This window comes from Drosophila willistoni (genome assembly GCF_018902025.1).
Source record: "Drosophila willistoni isolate 14030-0811.24 chromosome XR unlocalized genomic scaffold, UCI_dwil_1.1 Seg144, whole genome shotgun sequence".
Taxonomy (NCBI): domain Eukaryota; kingdom Metazoa; phylum Arthropoda; class Insecta; order Diptera; family Drosophilidae; genus Drosophila; species Drosophila willistoni.
Genome location: NW_025814057.1, coordinates 3,055,086 through 3,073,873, shown reverse-complemented (window position 1 = coordinate 3,073,873; position 18,788 = coordinate 3,055,086). Strand labels below are relative to the sequence as shown.

Below are 18,788 nucleotides of genomic sequence, written 5' to 3'. Positions count from 1 at the left end.
ATTATTTAAAGAGCAACGAAAATCCAAGACAAATTCATTTTGTGTTTTAAAATATAAACTATCGAATGAAACAAAAGCAGCATAAGTGAGTCTTTTTTTGATGGGATATGTTTAATTTGCCTAGAAATGCATTCACAAAGATCTTTTGGTCTTTTACTGAACTTGGATTGCTATAACTTGGAACTTTTTCTATATCTATATCATCTTTATATCTGTTAGTTCAGTTTTGTTAGTTATACCTCTGCAGGCTAAAAGTATGTGCCTAAATTTTCCCAAAGTTGTAAGCAAAAAGTAAAAGAGAATGCCTAAAAGTATGCACATTATGTTTAATACTATTAACAGAGCTCTGTTAGCTGGCTGTTAACTTATGACAACTGGAAGAGAACGTTTTAAAAACCTGGTTTAGAGTTCCATTTGAATAGCTATAAGCCCAGAGTATAGATAATGAGAATCTCAGAAAACTTGTTAAGCAATAATTTGTCGAAAAGAATATTTTGTCCTGTGCATAAAAAAATTATCCTCGAAGCAGACATTTTTCTTAGCATTTGAAGTTATAAGACATACAAAATATATAGTTATTATTTTGCTGTAAGCAGTGAGTAAATTTTGCATACGTTAAGGGGCGCGATCATTGCCCCTTTCACAGCTATATATGTATCTGAACTGAACTAAAGTCGATCATTACTATTTGATTTCAATGACATTTGCCACTTTATGACTATAGATAGGTAAAATCTCTTTTGGCACCTGCCTTCACCATCTAGTCTTCCTTCCTATTTACTATTCAAAATTATTCAAGCAAAAAATTCTAACATTTATTTGTACATCTTTTGCTAATCTCTGCTCAACCAAAAACAATTAAAACTGAGGCAAAAAAAACAAAGAACCAAAGAAACAATGATTAAGCCAGCTGAAAATGCAAATCATTGGAGCAATGTTGATTAGAAAGCGGCAGCAGGCCAAAGTAGAAGTCAAACTCGACGGCAATATAATTAAATAAATGCCAAAGCTGCAGAGAAGGAGGCGGAGTGGATACAGGGCGACAGCGGAGCAGAGGAGTTTGGTTGTGGCATGCCACAAATTCAATTAACGCCAAAGAGAGTAAAAAACAACAAAAAATAATATGATAAGTATAAAAAACAAAAAATAATGATAATTCCAAAACATAAATATAAAAACGACTCTAATCAAGGCATAAAAAAAAAAAAAAAAAAAACAAACCTCAAAAGTAATGCAGAGAAAAAAATAAGTACGAATCGTAAAAGTATAGTCAAAAGAAGATCTTCTTTTTATGGCTTTAACCGGAAGCCAGTGGCAGTGGCAGTGGCAGCGGCCACGGCAACAAGAGCAGACCAAAAAGAATTGTTGGCTCTCAGGCGAGTTAGTTGACGGAGGGGGAAGGGAGGGCGATGACGGCAAAGAGGTGAAGAAACATAGAATTATGAATGTTAAGACCTGCACTTACAAGTGCATTAAAACGAGCTATGTAAGCTGGAATTATTCATCATAAGAAAATCATAAAAATCTTATTAAGCGACTAATTAGGCGACAGCATCTTGAATCTTAAAGAAAAAGCTGTTAAATCCCAAAAAAAAGAAAGAAAGAAAAAAAATACATATCTCCCAAACAACAAACTGTCGGAGCGACAGAATGTAAGAGAGACAGAATGGGCACATTGACTAGTCAGTTTATAGGAGACCAACTAAACTGAAATTCAACTTGAATCAACTCTTTTTCTTAAGAAGCAGCCCAGCAAAACACATGAAACGTTAATTAGAGTTTAAGCAGCATCAGCGGCAACAGCAGCCGACACATTTTTCATTAGGTTTTTGGAAGGGGAACAGAGAGGAAGACTCTCGACCTCGTACCCGTACCTACTCAAGAAATTTGCCGCCACAAATTGCAATAGTTAGGTAGGAAAGGAAAATAATTCATTCAGTCAGTCAGTCAGCCAGCCAGCCAGCCAGCCAGCCAGCCAGCCAGCCAGCCAGCCAGCAGCAATCTCTTCCACTCTCTTCCTATCCTCTCCACACCCCACCACTCACTCTCTTTCCACTCCATTCGAACGATATTGGGGTTAAGAAGCAATTTTAGTTGTTAACCGTTGACAATTTTCATCCAGGAGCTAAGTAGACAAAAAGTGGGTGACTATAAGGTTTCAGGTTAACAACAATAAGGAGAGACTGAATCCATAGACACAAGAATAAAGATTGGTACAAGCAAAAAAACTAAGAACACATTTAGTGTCAAATGGAAGGCTTTGCTTTTAACGAATAGTTACTAATCGTAATGTTCTATCACAGAAATAAACATTATTCTAATTTTATTAAGACAAAAGAGCAAAATAATACATTTGAGGATTTTAATGACTATTTTAAACTGATGCGAATTTCAAAATGTCTCAATCCTTATTATTTGCAAAGACTTCAAGAGCTGCGTCACCGTTTTACATTGCTGCCATCATTAGAAAATTATTGGCTATTGGATTTGCAGATTTTCACTAATTCGATTGACTGATTTCTCGTTATTTTAGTCTCCATCTTGGAGGCAGATATCATAATATTATTTCAGTTTCAGTTTTTACCACCTACTACATAGTCACCTACTTAGCATATCTAATCGAACAACAATCGATTTCATCCATTGATTCACCACCACTTTGATCATTAGTTTCGTTTGCCGAATTTTTTGGCGAAAGTCTTAAACGGCTTTATGATGGAAAATTGTGCTACTGTTTTAGCCAAATGCTATTCGATCCGATAGATAGATAGTTAATTATTACCATATATGTATGCATAACTTGGCTCTCTTCTTGAGAGCTGTTAACTTGTCCCATTATGATGACTTTGGTTGTTCGAATCTACACAAAAAAAAAACCTAGCTACTGTTCCTTCATCTGAGAAGACAACAGATATTGATTGATTAGCTTGGGGATCAATGAGTAGCCGCTGGCAAAGATTTGCATGATGCTGTGTAGTTAGAGAGAGGGCGGGTGACGGTGACTAGTCCACTGGGGTGGACGAGGTGGGTGAGCGGGTGCCTAGTATATCATCTAACAAATAATTTTGGTGTTGTCTGCTGTGTGTGTGTGTGTGTATGTGTGTTGAAAAAGATTTATAAGCGTCATTAGAAAATACAACTTTCTTTCACATCATTAAAATCAACAGCTAACAAACAGCCAACAAATAGCCAACAAACAAATTAGACAGCATGACAATGTCCATGAGAGGTCACAGAGCTGAACGCAGAGAGCAACAACAACAACAACAACAACCTCAAGACCCTAAGAATTCAAGAAGAAATTTTTCGGTTACAACAAATTTCTTCATTTTGCCCCTCACTAATTAGAAGCGATTTGTGCGAGGTTGAGGCTGAACTGAACTGAAGTGAACTGACATGCAATCAAATTCAACAAAAAAGAAATGCTGAGGGAAAAGTCCGAGGAAAAGGGGTGGCAGGCAGGCATCATCTCCATCTCCATCTCCAGCTCCGGCTCCACCACATCTGCATAATTATGAGGTGCTTATGCATCTACATGAATTTAATTGAGCAACATTATGGCAAATGGTGGGGAAGGTCTTATCAACCGAACAAAATGAGCAAGAAGCAGAAAAAAACCTACAAAATACAAAATACAAAAAAAAAAAAAAAGGTAGCCCCGCTCTCAACTATAATTATTCTTAATATTTAATTTGGATTTTTATATACCTTTCTCCTCGACTTCATCTATATCATAACAGGAAGCTATACAGATTTCACCTGTCTGTTTTTTTTTTTTATTTATATATCTGTTTGTAGTTTCTTCTTCATTTTGATAGAAAGTGAAACTTTTTTTTTCTTATTTTAGGCCATTTGCTAGGCAATTTGTAATTTGGCTTGTACTTTTTGTTTACTGTTCGGTTCAAAATGCGATCATTTTAATGCGATAAGACATTAATCAATGCTAAGTATTTTTAGTACTACTGATTACCGATAAATTATACAGCAATTACTGCACTCGACTAGTTTACAAATAACGATTAACCGTTGCACTTAAACAAATAAGTTAATCTTATCAATTTTTAGGTCAAGTTCTTTCCAAAGTCTTTAGGAAATTCCGATTTGATTTAATAATAAGACTAAGGACTCGAGACCCAATAGCCTTGTCAATCCTTTTCTTTGGATTTACTAAAACTCCTTCTAGAGTCTAGACCATTATAAAGTTGTAACTTATCTATGTAAGCTATATGAAATAGTGCATCCATCTTTATAAAACTTGGCACAGATGTTTGAATTTAAAGTACCTACAATTACAGATTAAACTTATGGCATACTCCTAGTTAAAATTTATATGCTCATTAGCAAAGTCATACAAAATGTTCAAGTTATTCTTCTTCAAAGTTGATAAGAGGCAAATAAACTTTTGAATTTCACACTGATTATTCAAATGTTTTGGTCGTTTAAGTTGTTTACAATATTTTTTTACTATAATGTCTACTTATTATACCCTTGCAAAAAAAGAAGCATCTCCGACCATATAAAGTATATATATTCTTGATCAGCATGACGAGACGAGTTCATATAGCCATGTCCGTCCGTCCGTCCGTCCGTCCGCCCGCCTGGATCAATGCGAATTCCTCCTAGACCGAGAAGTGGACTGTGGTGAGCCGGGAAAATGTACCCCCTTCAGTCACAGATATTTGGCCCAATGAACAGGTTGAGATCTGGATGGATGGTGAGAGTGTGGACATCATCAAGGGGAGATGCAACCGGCATAAACTGTTTTTGGATTATCAAATGAGTTTTGCGATTAGAATACGCTTATATATTTTGATTTTATCGCAATTATATTTTGAAATGTTAACAAAAAAGTTACGATTGCGGCAGACTAATTTGTCTATCGAATATTCTGACAGGCAACGGTCAAATTTTTTATCGTAGTAGAAATATAATAAAATACAATAATTTATCGACGTTGCTTTATTACCGAAACGTTTCCAAGTAAATTTTCAAACTCACTATTATTCCCCGAATAACAGTAAGCAGAAAATTCACTTGGAAACGTTTCGGTAGTAAAGCAACGTCCATAAATAATTATATTTTATTTTTCTATTACGATAAAATATTTGACCTTTGCCAGTCAGAGTAATCGGTAGGCAACCGAGTCTGCCGTAATCGTAACTTTTTTGTTAAAATTTCAAAATATAAATTCGATAAAATCAAAATATATAAGAGTCATCTAATCGCAAAACTCACATTCGATCATCCAAAAACAGTTTATGGCGGTTGCATCTCCCCTTGATGATATCCACACTCTCAGCATCCATCCAGATCCCAACCCGTCCATTGGGCCAAATATCTGTGACTGAAGGGGGTACATTTTCCCGGCTCACCACAGCTCACTTCTCCGTTTCAACAGTTCCAGGAGCGTAAAAATTCGCAGGAAACAAGTCTCGACGTTTGGCCAACTCTGGCCGCTGTCAGGTGCAGGAAGTTTATAAAGCCAACGCCCTCATAGAGCCCCATGGAACATACGTTGTGCGCCACCCATTCCCTGGGGTCTTCGTTGGCCGCTGCGATGTAAAGCCGGCCATTGTATTCAGTCACCGGAGTGACTAAGCAGCGAACGTTTGTGAAATCCAAAAATGTCCCAAAGAACACATTCCGGGGAAGAAAAGACCACAAGAAACGGCCTCTTCTCTGGCAGTATGTTTATGTAGGGGGGCTGCTGACCATTTGTAACATCCGGTTCCATTTTCATTTCAGATTTAACTGAGCGTGGTCTGGATATAATATCGCATCGCCCATACCGTATGCCTCCTCCATACATCCATACGAGGGGCTCTCCTCACTGGATTCGAGAAAGATTTTTGAAATGATGGAATATTCAGTCATACTGAATTTTGATTTCCTATTTCTAACACTTACCGTTTGGTCTCAATGGGTTTTTCATGTCCTTGGCCTTTTCTTTCGCTACTAGCTCCTGAAGATAGCTCAATGACGGAAGATTCACTTCCTTCGAGCGACACAACTCCAATATTTGAGTCTGACACCGTATTATCGACTAATGGAAGCGCGATATCCTCGGCCTGAAGAGAAAATCGTATCAAGCACACAAAATTGTTGCCTTCATAGCAAGACACAATCGGCTTAATTTGTTTGTTGTTGCCTAGACCAGCAACTTCTGAATCGGCCAACGTTACATCAGAAGCAGAAATCTCCAATGTTCCCGTCTGAATATTGAGAAGACTCTGTAGCTATGTCTTAAGCTCGTATATGCTAGCTTAGATCGGGAGCTTCATAACCAATTGCTGGAAAAGAACACTTGGTCACGATTATGAAAAGTAATATCCTCACGTTTACTAACCTTTCCGGATTGCAGGATCAATTGAACAGTCAACAGATTTTCACTTTTGTTTTTCTCTTTTTTGATTTTCAGAAGTAAACTTTTTGTTTTATTTTTGATGTTGACTGTATGAGTTCACGAAGTAGAATGATTGAAGTACTGTACCCCCTTGACCAGGTCGAATTTTACAATCATCCCAGGCCTTCTTGGATCTCAAAAATATGTGAATTGCTTAGATGAAGCCACAATCGAAAATCCAAAATGTTTTTCTTTTTTTTTTTTTTTTTTTTTTTTGATATTCAGAATTATAGCAAAGTTTTTGTTTTATTTTGGTTTTTTTTTTTTTTTTTTTGATATTCAGAATTAAAGCAAAGTTTTTGTTTTATTTTTGATGTTGACTGTATGAGTTCACGAAGTAGAATGATTGAAGTACTGTACCCCCTTGACCAGGTCGAATTTTACAATCATCCCAGGCCTTCTTGGATCTCAAAAATATGTGAATTGCTTAGATGAAGCCACAATCGAAAATCCAAAATGTTTTTCTTTTTTTTTTTTTTTTTTTTTTTTTGATATTCAGAATTATAGCAAAGTTTGTTTTATTTTTGATGTTGACTGTATGAGTTCACGAAGTAGAATGATTGAAGTACTGTACCCCCTTGACCAGGTCGAATTTTACAAGCATCCCAGGCCTTCTTGGATCTCAAAAATATTTGAATTGCTTAGATGAAGCCACAATTGAAAATCCAAAATGTTTTTTTTTTTTTTTTTTTTTTTTATATTCCGACTTAAAGCAAAGTTTTTGTTTTATTTTTGTTTTATTTTTGATGTTGACTGTATGAGTTCACGAAGTAGAATGATTGAATTACTGTACCCCCTTGACCAGGTCGAATTTTACAAACTTCCCAGGCCTTCTGGGATCTCAAAAATATGTGAATTGCTTAGATGAAGCCACAATTGAAAATCCAAAATGTTTTGCGTTTTTCTTTTTTTTTTTTTTTTTTTTTTTATATTCAGAATTAGAGCAAAGTTTTTGTTTTATTTTTGATGTTGACTGTATGAGTTCACGAAGTAGAATGATTGAAGTACTGTACCCCCTTTACCTGGTCGAATTTTACAAACATCCCAGGCCTTCTTGGATCTCAAAAATATGTGAATTGCTTCCGTCTAGCCGAAAGTACTAGATACTTTCGAAAATAAGCTGAGCAGTATGCAATTGTCAAATATTTCTTTCGTTATTTCCTATGCTAAAATTGTAGCCCATTCTTTCGCAAACATTAGCCTTTGTAGCTAAAACGTTTTTCCACTTTGATGGCTATAGCCATCCATATAAGGAAAGAGTTACCAAAAAAGTTGCAAGGGTATACAAACTTTGACGCGGTCGAAGTTAGCCCCGGCCCTCTGGTTATTTATCAATTATCTAACAAACTGAACAATTATATATGTTCTTTCTTTCTTCTTTCAGAAGAAATATATGTGAAATTAATTGCCAAATTTTTGCTAAAAAAAAAAAAACCAAAAATTCAAAACAAATTTATTATTTCGATTTGCTTTCTCTCTTCTAATAATCAAAATAAAGAAATAATTTGCTTCTTAGACTGGGAATTTGTTAATTGAGAGAAAATCTTGGCCTTTGAAGAAATTATGTTAGAATTAAGTGGTCTTGTTGAGTGCATAAGACACAAGAATTTCTCATATTTTTTGGACTATACAAAAAACGATTTATGCAGGCAAAGTGAAAGTATGTATGTATATATATATATATATAGACCATGGTATATGCAAAAAAGAAAAGAAAAAAAGACGCCATTATTAATGGATTTCTAAGCATGCGATAACAAAGTTGGTCCGAATCTCGGCCATAAATTGCAACAATAAAGCCATAAAAAAAAAGCTGGCAATAACAATAACAATAACAATAATTGTAATGGTAATAGTTAAACTGCAATGCAGAGTCATCAGACAACCAAGTTGCTGCCAAGGTGCGGCTTCAAAAGAAAGCCTAAAAGATACAAATCATGCATAACACAAAACACACACAGAAGAAGAAGAAGAAGAGAAGAAAAAAAAGCACAAGAGGCCGCCAAGCAAATGCAATGAAATTGAAAGTAACGACGATGCGATGGCTCGGACTGCCTCTCAGCTCAGTTCAGCTCTCCTCACTCGATTATTTTCTAATTACAAAAGCAAATCTCATTTAGCAGCCAGAGACTTTGGGCCCGCGCCTGCATCCCGACCAAGAGAGACACTGAGGCACATCCATCAACCCAAGCTCAGGTCCATAGTCGTCGTCGTCGTCGTCGTCGCCGTCGTCGTCGTCTCTCAAGTGCCTTTGCCATCGTCATTGTGCCTTTGCCATGAAAATTCAACATGAATTTTTCCAATTTGACGTCTACTCAACTCACTCGAAGGTGTTAAGTATGCAAATGACAACCGAATGCAACAGACTACAAAGTTATGTGTTGTAATATTTACAAAACCCATCATTATCATCATCATCATCATCAGCATCATTGTCATCATCTCCATCTTCATCGTGATGACGATCATCTTTACATGATCCACGTAGGCGGTGGCGGCTCCCTTAAATCCAAAAGAGAAAAAAAAGGCCAGCCATCCAGCCAAAAATGTGCCTCATCGAAAGCTTTACTGTGGTAAAAGTTAGCTAGCGATTTGACCTCTCAGGCAGATTCGCATCTTTCAGATACTTTTACATGCTCAAAGACCAACAACTCCCCAAAGTACTTTCTCTACTTAGAGTTTAGCTAGCAAATGTTTTTAGCAACTTTATCTTTGTTTTCTTTCTTTCTTTTTTTTTTTTTTGCTGGCCGCTCCTAATCGAATCCGTCGAAGAGGAGCGAACAATCGTACATAGTTCATAGTCGTCGTATTGATGTTGTAATTGAGTTTCATTACAAGGCAAAGCTGCAGTCAAACCGCACTGTAAACACTTGTAGAATTCCATACGATTCATTCGAGGATGATTGTGGGGGGTCGCGGTGTTAGATTTCAAAGCAACTAAAGGCCAACTTTAATTTCAAATTGAGATTTAGCACTTCCGTAAGCGTAAATGAATTTTACTTTTTTTTTTTTTTTTTGGTTTTTTTAGCACTAAAATTTTACTTTCGCTACACAAATAAGTATCAGCACACACAATGGCAATTTAAAGTGTGTGCTATATTTATTTACTTGTTTCTACTCATTCTCATTTTCTCCATCAACTTCTTTCCTTCCTCTCTTCTCTCATTTTGTTTAGTGCTAGTATTTACTTGGGATCTACAAACAAAACGCAGACTAACCAAACTAAAAGAAAAAAAAAAGGTACATACACATTTAGCATTCAATGGGGCCAACGGGGCGAATGATACCCTGTTGGGTTAGCTAGGGATCGAGTATACATATGTTGAGCAAGCAGCAAAATAAAGGCTACAAAATAAGACTTGATTTCACAGTTGGGGATTTATCTGAAAGCTAATACCTTACCAAAATCCATCTATCTATTCGTCTCTCTTAATCGTAGACCCTGTTTTGGGCTCATTTCAGCTAATGGGTATAGACAAAGTAGTTACAATTTAGTGCAAACAACAAACAAATAAAACTTATTTAGCTGTTTTTTCAACTATTTCTTTTTTTGGTCATGCGAATTCCATTTGGCAATGCGGCGGGTTGACTGTTGTTTCTACTTCTTCTCAAAGAATTGGCCGAATGTCTAAAAAGACGCAACGGACCATGGGAAATTGAAATTTAAATAAGAAGAAAAAAAAAAACAAAGTTAAAGTTGCCTCCCTCAAGCATGGGCGAATTTTTGGAAGAAAGTACGTGAAGAATCCCAGGGAGTTGCTACTCAGGCATGAACCGAACAATTTGGCCAACAGCCAAAAAAAAAAAAAAAAGCCACTTGATCATACAGTTGGAGGAGATCGTGTCCAAGTGGTCATGCTGAGTAGTTAATAGAGGCGAGAATGAAGGGAAAATTGAATTTGAAAATCTAAAGAAGAAGAAAAAACACAACAAAAAAAATTCAAATCATAACTTTCCATTTTCAATACTACAATAAAAAAAATTGGCAAAAAAAAAAATCAAATTGATATATTGACAGGCAAAAACCCCCCAAAAAAAAAAACAAAAAAAAAGGTGGAAACACAATTTAAAAGCAGAGAAAATCAAACGACGAATTACATATGGAGGAGTAGAGGAAAGTTCCCCCTGTTTACCCTATCTCACCCTCTTGGCTCACTGTTTGACATAAATGATGATGAATACGCGTTGGCAGGCATCATCAGCAACAGCAGCATCAGCATAACCATCAGGCAACTGGCATCTGGCATCGGCCTCATCATCCGTAGTCCGGAGGCAGCAGCACCAAAACATCATCATCATCATCATCAGTAAAAGCAATGGCAAAGTTAATGCTGCTGCCAAAGTTGCCAACACTTTCAATGCTGCCACCAAGTTGAGGGTGTTGCTGTGGAGCCACCGTGACTGTCTGACTGACTATCTGTCTGTCTGTCTGTCTGGCTGTCTGACTGACAGCCTTATGTGACGAAAGGCCGGAGATCGACATGGAGTAGCTTTATAGTAGGTGGTTTGGTGTATTGCATTTAATGAAGCTGCCGCAAACAATGAACAAAAAAAAATGAAGGCGACATCTTCTTGGCACCCAGAAAAATGCTTCAATAATTTAATGCAAATGCATCAAAATAATTGCATTATGTTGTCAACCCGAACATTGCATAGCTGCTGCAACTTTGCCTCATAAATAAACCAACTTTTTAAATACATTTTTAATGAATCTCTCCTTCTCCCCTTCTTAGAGAGCTTGCATGTCTTGTAGTCATCTCTGGTGAGTGTGTATGGTGAGTGTGTATACATATGTGTGTGTGTGTGTGTGTGTGTGTGTGGTCTGGATGACTGACTGGCTGAGAAATGGCAAAATGACAGATCTAGTTGCCGTTGACAGATTGAACTCTATTATTTATCTGGAATTTGATATCTTAATATTAAATACAAAACCAAAACGTTATTCTCAATACCTCAATAGCAATTTCTTTCTTTAAAATTTTCGAAGCTGAACATCTTATTACATGTCGAACTCTTTATTAAACTTAATCTCCTCTGGCTTATATCAGAAAATTAAAAGAATGATTAAATAAACACAGAGAAAGAACATGTGAAATTCTTTAAGATGCTCTCTTTAGTTGGTTTTAGGCAATTTCAATTAAATAATGTGTTGCTAACGCTTTCCAAATTGCTTTTCTCTAATTTTCATTGTTGGGCTGGGAAAATATAAATTTTCAAGTCTCTAATCTTAAGATAAATGTCTTTACAATCAATGAGAGCGTTAGAAAAGGCGGAGAGAAGGTCATTTGTTTTATGAACATTTTCTCAGTTTAATCCGTTTGATAAATAGGAATCAATAAGCCTTTTTAGAAAACTTTTCACATTAAGACCATTGGCCATAATTAACAAAATATTTCTGTGTGTGTGTTCTTTTGCTGTTTGCTGTCACTTTTTAAATTGAATTAATGCCATTTAAGATATTAGAAATGGCAAACCGCAGTCACAGAACGAAAGAGACGACAAATTTAAGAAGGACACCAACAAAAGCCCAAAAAAGCAACTAAAAACAGCCACAAATGCAACAACAACTGCCATGTCGACCAAAAATTTTCACAGATTGAAGAAGATGGAAAACTCAAGTGCCTGAGTCTAAACTATACAGACGAAGATGGCTTCAGAGTCAGAGTTGCAGATGGAAGTTTGAGATGAAGTCTGAGGGTAATTAAGAGCGTGGGATGAAGTTCAAACCGATGCGAAAATAGAAAAAAGTAAAAAGGAAAATCATGAAATATGATAAATATGCGAACATTTTTACAAGCAAAGAGATGATGTACCTACACATAGCCACGAGGTCTCTCTTTCTGTCTCTCTCTCTCTGTTACTTTTGCTCTAACTGAATTTGAATAGTTTCCCAAAATGAGGACAGGAAAAACACTTTCTTCATACATGCACGAACGAATGGTATGGTGTATGTTTTTGATATGTATATATATATCTGGCAATTTTCTAGTTAACATAAGAATGCTTGAATTATGATTGGAAATTTCGTTTAGCATATTCTTCTTTTGGAAAAAAAGAAGATCGAGAACAGTGAGAAGAACCAAGAGGCCAAAAAAGAGTTAAAATAACTTTATAAACAAAATGCAAATGCCTCTACGACTTGCGTACAAAAGATAAGGCCCAAACAAAAGGCCAACAAGATATTGCTGTTGCCTGTTTGTTGTATGTTTGTATGTAGATGTAGATGTTGTTGTGGGTCATAACGTTTGACACCTTTTCGATTGGTTTGGTCGGTCAGCTGCAACTAACCCAGTTTTTTTAGGTTTAGTTCTCTCAGTTCTCTATCCAAAGGTAACTGTCATGAGCAACAACAACAAAAAGTGACCCATAAATCCAAGATTCAACCTCTTTGCTCAATGCTTCAACTAAAAAATTAAGTAACATTGAAATAAAGTGAAAACGTTCAGTTCCAATAGGCGCATTGGAAACTGATTGTTCCTTTAAGCCATTAGTTATATAGTCAATGTTACAGATATTGTTTTTTGTATGTGTTTCAACTGTTGCTTTATGTCTCCTATGTATATGTGAAAATCAATAAACATGAAAGGATTATTAAAACTAATTACAACTAATAGAAATTAAAGAATATAATTTTTCGGAATATAATGATTTGTTTTGCTGATTTTACATTCTAATATGTTTTCGATGAAATATTTCTTGTGACAGATTGTTTTTGAACTTTTGTTTAATATTGGAACTATCTCTTTTTTAGATGCAAATATGTTTAAGTAAAAAGTTAAAGAGCGTATTAGCTTGACCCTTGGGTTAAAAAGTGATTCTGGTTAAGACGAAATGACTGTGTGCTGCCATAAACGTCTTACCAAGAAGCGAAAGCAATTTGGTTGAAATTTTGGTTTGTTATACCAAATTATAAAAAATGTCATAATTAGGCTCGGTTTTTTTTTTTTGTTTTGTTTTTCTTGTTGGATAACTGTTTAGAATGGCACAGGAACCACTTAATTTTCCCGCTTTTGCTACCCTCTCTCTCCCTCTCACACTATCACCACACACGGTCTGGAAGGTGATAACTTTCAACGGTTTCACATTGGAAATTACATTTGGTGACTGTTGCTGATGTTGATGTTGCTGCTGTTTCTGTTGTTGCTGTTGCTGTTGTTGGTTGGATTGTTGGTGTGGGAAATTAATGAATTAAGCAAAGAGTCGTCTTCTTTGCGCGTCTACTGTTTGGCGGCGGCAAAAATAAGAGGAAAATGGTAAAAGACAACAACAAGAGAGGGAGAGGGAGAGTGAGGAGAAAAAAAATGGAAAATGGAAATGGAAATAAGTAATGTTCACATTACAAAGATGCGATATGCTGCCAAGTGGCGAGACTTTAACTCATTTCCACGACACTCAAATGAGCAGAAATTATTGCGGTTAAGTACGAAAGAAAATTTTCGGAAAATCGGAAAGTAAGCAAGATAACAACAACAAACACATTGATATGGAAATAGAAAGAGTAAAATCAAAAGGAGAGAAAGAAAAGAAAGAAGGAAAAGTTCATTTTAGTGGTATGTGTGTGTGTGTGTTGTGTGTCTGCCTTGTTAAGAAGAAGAAAAATTGCAGTCATTGAAAGGGGGAAATTTTCCATACTAAAACCATCTCTATTCCTTTCCCTCCGACGGCCGTCGGTCGTCTCTTTTGTTCGATAGAAAATCGTGAATTAAATTTAAACAAAATAAATAAATGGGACAAGTGAGCCTCACAAACGATAAATAGAGACAGAGCGAAAGAGAAAGAGATAGCCGAGTAAGAGGGAAATTATAGGGCCTCCTCTTTCGTCGTTGCTTGTCATTGATTTAGTTAAAAATCTTAAAGGGTTTGTCTAAACGACTTCAAAAATGCCCTTAGATAATGAAATGTCTAATAATCTCATAGCCTTTTGTTATATATAGTTTTTTTTTACATTTAAATTTTGTATGTTGCTTTGTACACAATAAATATGCCATTATTTGTAAACTAATATGCCCTTCTGTTACTCTACTTTAAAGAAGAGCAAGTGAGAGAGGTAAAACCATCATCAGTTACCAATCTCAGCAACTGATTTGCCATTTGCTAGAAGAAGTCAGCAATCAAATTGGCACATTAGACAAATTGTAGCCATTCGCAACTCCAGCTCTTGGCTCTTGCCTCGACTTTGACTCGAACTCCATCTGCATTTCCATCTGCATGATACCGCTTCCGCTCACCAAACTTCATCCACATCGATCTGCTCATCTTGAGAGCTGAGCTGATGGTAGATACATCTCAATAACCCAACCGCAGTTGAAATATCAACACATTTTCTGCCCACACAGAGGATCATAAATCAAATGTTTGCCAATAAAACCGCATAGGTTAGTACAAAGATTCCAATACCAATACCGAGCTAGAGAGATACCAATCACCAATCATCTGTAGTGCGAGGAGTATCTAACCCAGGTGCGATCAAATGTCAGTGGACCCCCACACACCTCAAAACATTTCTCCTGCCCCACCTACAAACCTACCTTATACCTTACCTTACTTACCTTATACCCCATCATCACAAAATCTTCAACTGAACCTTCTTCTATCTGGCCACAATTTAAGCCATCATTGACCCATTTTTTCACACTCACTTGGGGAATTCTATTGCTCGACGAGAAGGATGATGACGATGCTGATGATGCCCCTGATGATGATGATAATAATGACGATGAAGATGAAGATGATGATGATGATGATGATGATGATGGTCCATGTTCTGTAACGTGTTGCCATTTAATTGGCTTCGTGTGAAGTAGTTGCAGAGCTGTCTGCCTGCCTGCCTGAATGCCTTCCTTCTTTTTTCTATTTTTTTGCCAAATACTTCGCGTATGAAGCAAAGTGTCAAAGTCATCAAACAGCAAAAACAACAACAAAAGACTGCGTAACTTTATCGTCGGCATTTTCTTTATACTAGAATACCCTTTAATAGGTTCTTTCTACTAAGAGGTAAAATAACTCACGGAATGCTCTAGGTATTTAGTCACTATGAAAGCGATCATAAAAGATTCCAAGGCATTGAAATGATTAATGATTGAAATCATCTGTCATTGTACATTATCTGATCTTGAAGCCTATCGCGATAACCAGATTTCAAAACTGCTGGAAAGTAGATAATGGAGTTTAAATATCGACTGCCAAATAAGTTAATTACTTATCTAAATGGTTGCCCCCTTTGATCTAGTGCAAAATTTAACAAATAGTTGATTTCACATACGGAAGTATTTATTGTTGGGTTGATAAGATATAGGATTCTGTTTCTCATTCACTTTCCCTAAAACTTAAAAATATAAAAAAATTTCTATACAAATTGGCAAAAGCTTTTCCAACAAAAGCAACTTCTTATTGACAACTTTTTTGTGTCCTTCTAATCCTTATAGAGTATCTAATCTTCTAGCCTATCAATGTCATTAATTTTCGGTCTTGTCGTCGTTTTTCTAAACATTTTTCATAGAATTTTTTTTCAACGCTTCTAGTGAGTTGTTTTATTGTTTCTTTTTTTTCTTCTTTTTTTTGTGTGTTGTCATGCGCTTTAATTAAATTTTGTCAGTTTGCTACTGTTTTTTTTTTTTTTTTTTTTTTTTGGTTTGTGTAATGTCATGGCCAGAGGCCTGACAATGTTGACAATGACTTGGTGTGTGATGTCACTCACAACAGCAACAACAGCAGCAGCAGCAGCAGCAGCAATAACAAACAAACAGGCAAGACACAAGACAAACACAACAGAAACCGGCTAGTCTGATCAGGCCAATTGAAGGAGAGGAGCTCGAGCTGGAGCTGAAACTAAAGATGGGGCTGGAGAGCTGGAGTTCATGTTCATGGCTTTAAGTTGGCATGCCAAAAGACACAAACCAAATGCATAATTACAAATTCATTTGGCACAATTATTGTATGCCATTGCCAGTAACAATTGCTGTTGCTGCAGATGCAGTTTGTGGCATCAGTTGGTGGCACGACACACATTTAATTGCATTTGGCAAACCAAGTGAAGATAAGCCAAAAGGAACGAAAAACACGCGAATTGCGAATCTCTGGCAAACGCATGACATTAAATTAGAAACTTAATATGAAAAGAGACGACAATGAGGAGGGTAAAGATTGAGGTAAAGTCTGCAACCTGTTGCTGCCGTTGCCGTTGCCGTTGCAGCATGAAATGTTTATTCTTCCTCACATTTGCCACAATTTTTAATTTGTTTTTAGTGCTTGTAATTCATTTGGAGGGACGGAACGATAAATGGAAATGAGATGCAGCAATTAGTCGTGGGGGGTTCTTCTCCTCCTTCTTTTTTCAATATATATATTTATATACACAGAAATATATATACATATGTATATGAATATACGTATAGGAAGAAGATGCAGACGACGAACTGGTTCGCCTAGCACCTAGCACCTAGGCAAGCCTAGCTACAGCAGGAGGCGGCTTATCTAATGGACATCATATATAAATTTCATTGAGATAAAATACAAGTTTGGTAGCTTTCACATGCCAAGAGAACTCGCAGAACTCACAAATGCAGAACGAGAAGAAGAAGAAGAAGAAAAAAAATTGAGAAATAAGTGAAATAAATATATGATGATCATATAGGTAAACCGAATCAAGCTAGGTGAATAGTTTTCTTGAATTTCATATGGTTAATCGATTCCATTCATTATCCTTTAGCATTAATAAAAAAAGAGATAAAAACTATTTATGATCGATATAAGCTAAAACAAATAAATGGAATTGGCAACTAGCTAGAGATTCTCATCCACTGATGGTTACAACTCTAAAGTCAATAGGCAATCGTCGAGATACTTGTCTGACTGTTATATTAGCTAAAAATTTAGCATATGCAATGCCGTCGTAACTTCAATTGCAACTGGCAGCTGTTGCCTGGGGAAAAATCTTAGTTAGTGATCTCCATGAAGTAATCATTTAGCTAAACATTCAACCAGCTGATTGCCAGTACTAGAATCAATTTGGGAAAAGAATTTTAACTCCATCACCAGCTGGCATCGAGGAGTCTCATCAAGCCATAGCATATTGTTGATGACCTAGAAAGTGAGCTGGGCGATCCTCTATGCAACTGCAACACATCCTCATCTAGCCACCGAAAATTGCTGACTTTTAAGCATTTCAAAATCAATTTGCAGTCGCTGGGTAATTACTATCCACTGCAATAGCAAGAAAGAAAGACAGAGAGAGAGAGAGAGAGAGAAAGAGAAAGAGAGAGCTGTCTGACTGCTGGTGATGATGGTGGTGTGGTGGTGGTGGTGCTCTAGGTGGTGGTGGTGCCTACTAAAAAGATTATGCAATAGTAGCGTCACGTCAACTGGACGGGACTTGATTGTTTCAACACCCAAACTCAAGTCAACGAACCTGTGACAGACAGACTGGCAGACAGACAGACAGACAGATAGATGGATAGACTGGACAGTAACTTGGTTAAGCAATCGCATATGCAACGGTATTAAGACCCAAAAGGGGAACATTAACAAGCCGAAAAACAAAACAAAACAAAACAAAAAAAAACCAACCAGAAGAACCCTCATGACCTGCAGCTAGTAGCGGGCCAATTGCCTTGAGAAAATGTATTCTTAATAAAATAAACCAAAAAAAAAAAAAAGAGGAAAAAGAATAACCAAAAGGAGTGAATAATGAAGGAGTAGGTTTTTTAGTGTATAAATAGGAGTAGAAGTGGCTGTTGGAATGGGTAGGAAATCTTAGCTAATGAGCGCCCCAAGGCGCCATCATATGTCATAAACAGCCAATAGACATAGCGACAATTTGATTAATTGTAACTAAATGCAACTTGGGGTAGAGATGGGGGCTGGCAATGGCAATGGCAACTGCAACTACAACTGCCATCAGATGCAACTGCTCCTTTTGCGTGCTTGACCACAATTAGAAACGGTTAATGCAGGAGGCAGGAAATTCAACCAAGAACAACTTGGGCACAATTAAGCAAATGACAAATGGCATCAAATTGCAAGGAAAATGGCGCCACCAACATTCCAACAGCAACAGCAGCAGCAGCAACCGTCGCAGCCGCAGCCAACTACAGCAACATCTCCGTTAGCAGTTGAATGCAGTTTTAATAAATTTAAATGTGACCAGCTAACAGCAACAACAATTGGTAATTGTAGTCAGGCTTAACAGCAATTGTTGCCATGTTGCTGCCGTACAAGCAATTGTTGTTGCCAATGTAAGAACTAAAGCTGCTTTCTTCATGCTTATCACAACATTTTTGCCATGAACAGTGAACACTCTCAAATAAAGTCCATAACCAATAATCAAGCTAATAATTCAAATTAATTTCGGGGAGAGCATTAGGAAAGAATGCCAGAGACTGAGAGA

General features: G+C 36.6%; 1 protein-coding gene and 1 long non-coding RNA gene across 2 annotated transcripts in view; both read right to left on the bottom strand.

The window, feature by feature from the left end:
- LOC6638970 (elongation factor-like GTPase 1) overlaps nt 1-18,788 on the bottom strand; it is an 81,249-nt gene that overhangs the window by 28,060 nt on the left and 34,401 nt on the right. The window lies entirely within an intron of this gene.
- Nucleotides 5,249-6,612, bottom strand: LOC111519472. Its single transcript, XR_002724385.2, has 3 exons — nt 6,347-6,612; nt 5,908-6,290; nt 5,249-5,830 (listed from the first exon to the last, which is right to left on the bottom strand). It is a non-coding gene; the product is annotated as an uncharacterized LOC111519472 (long non-coding RNA).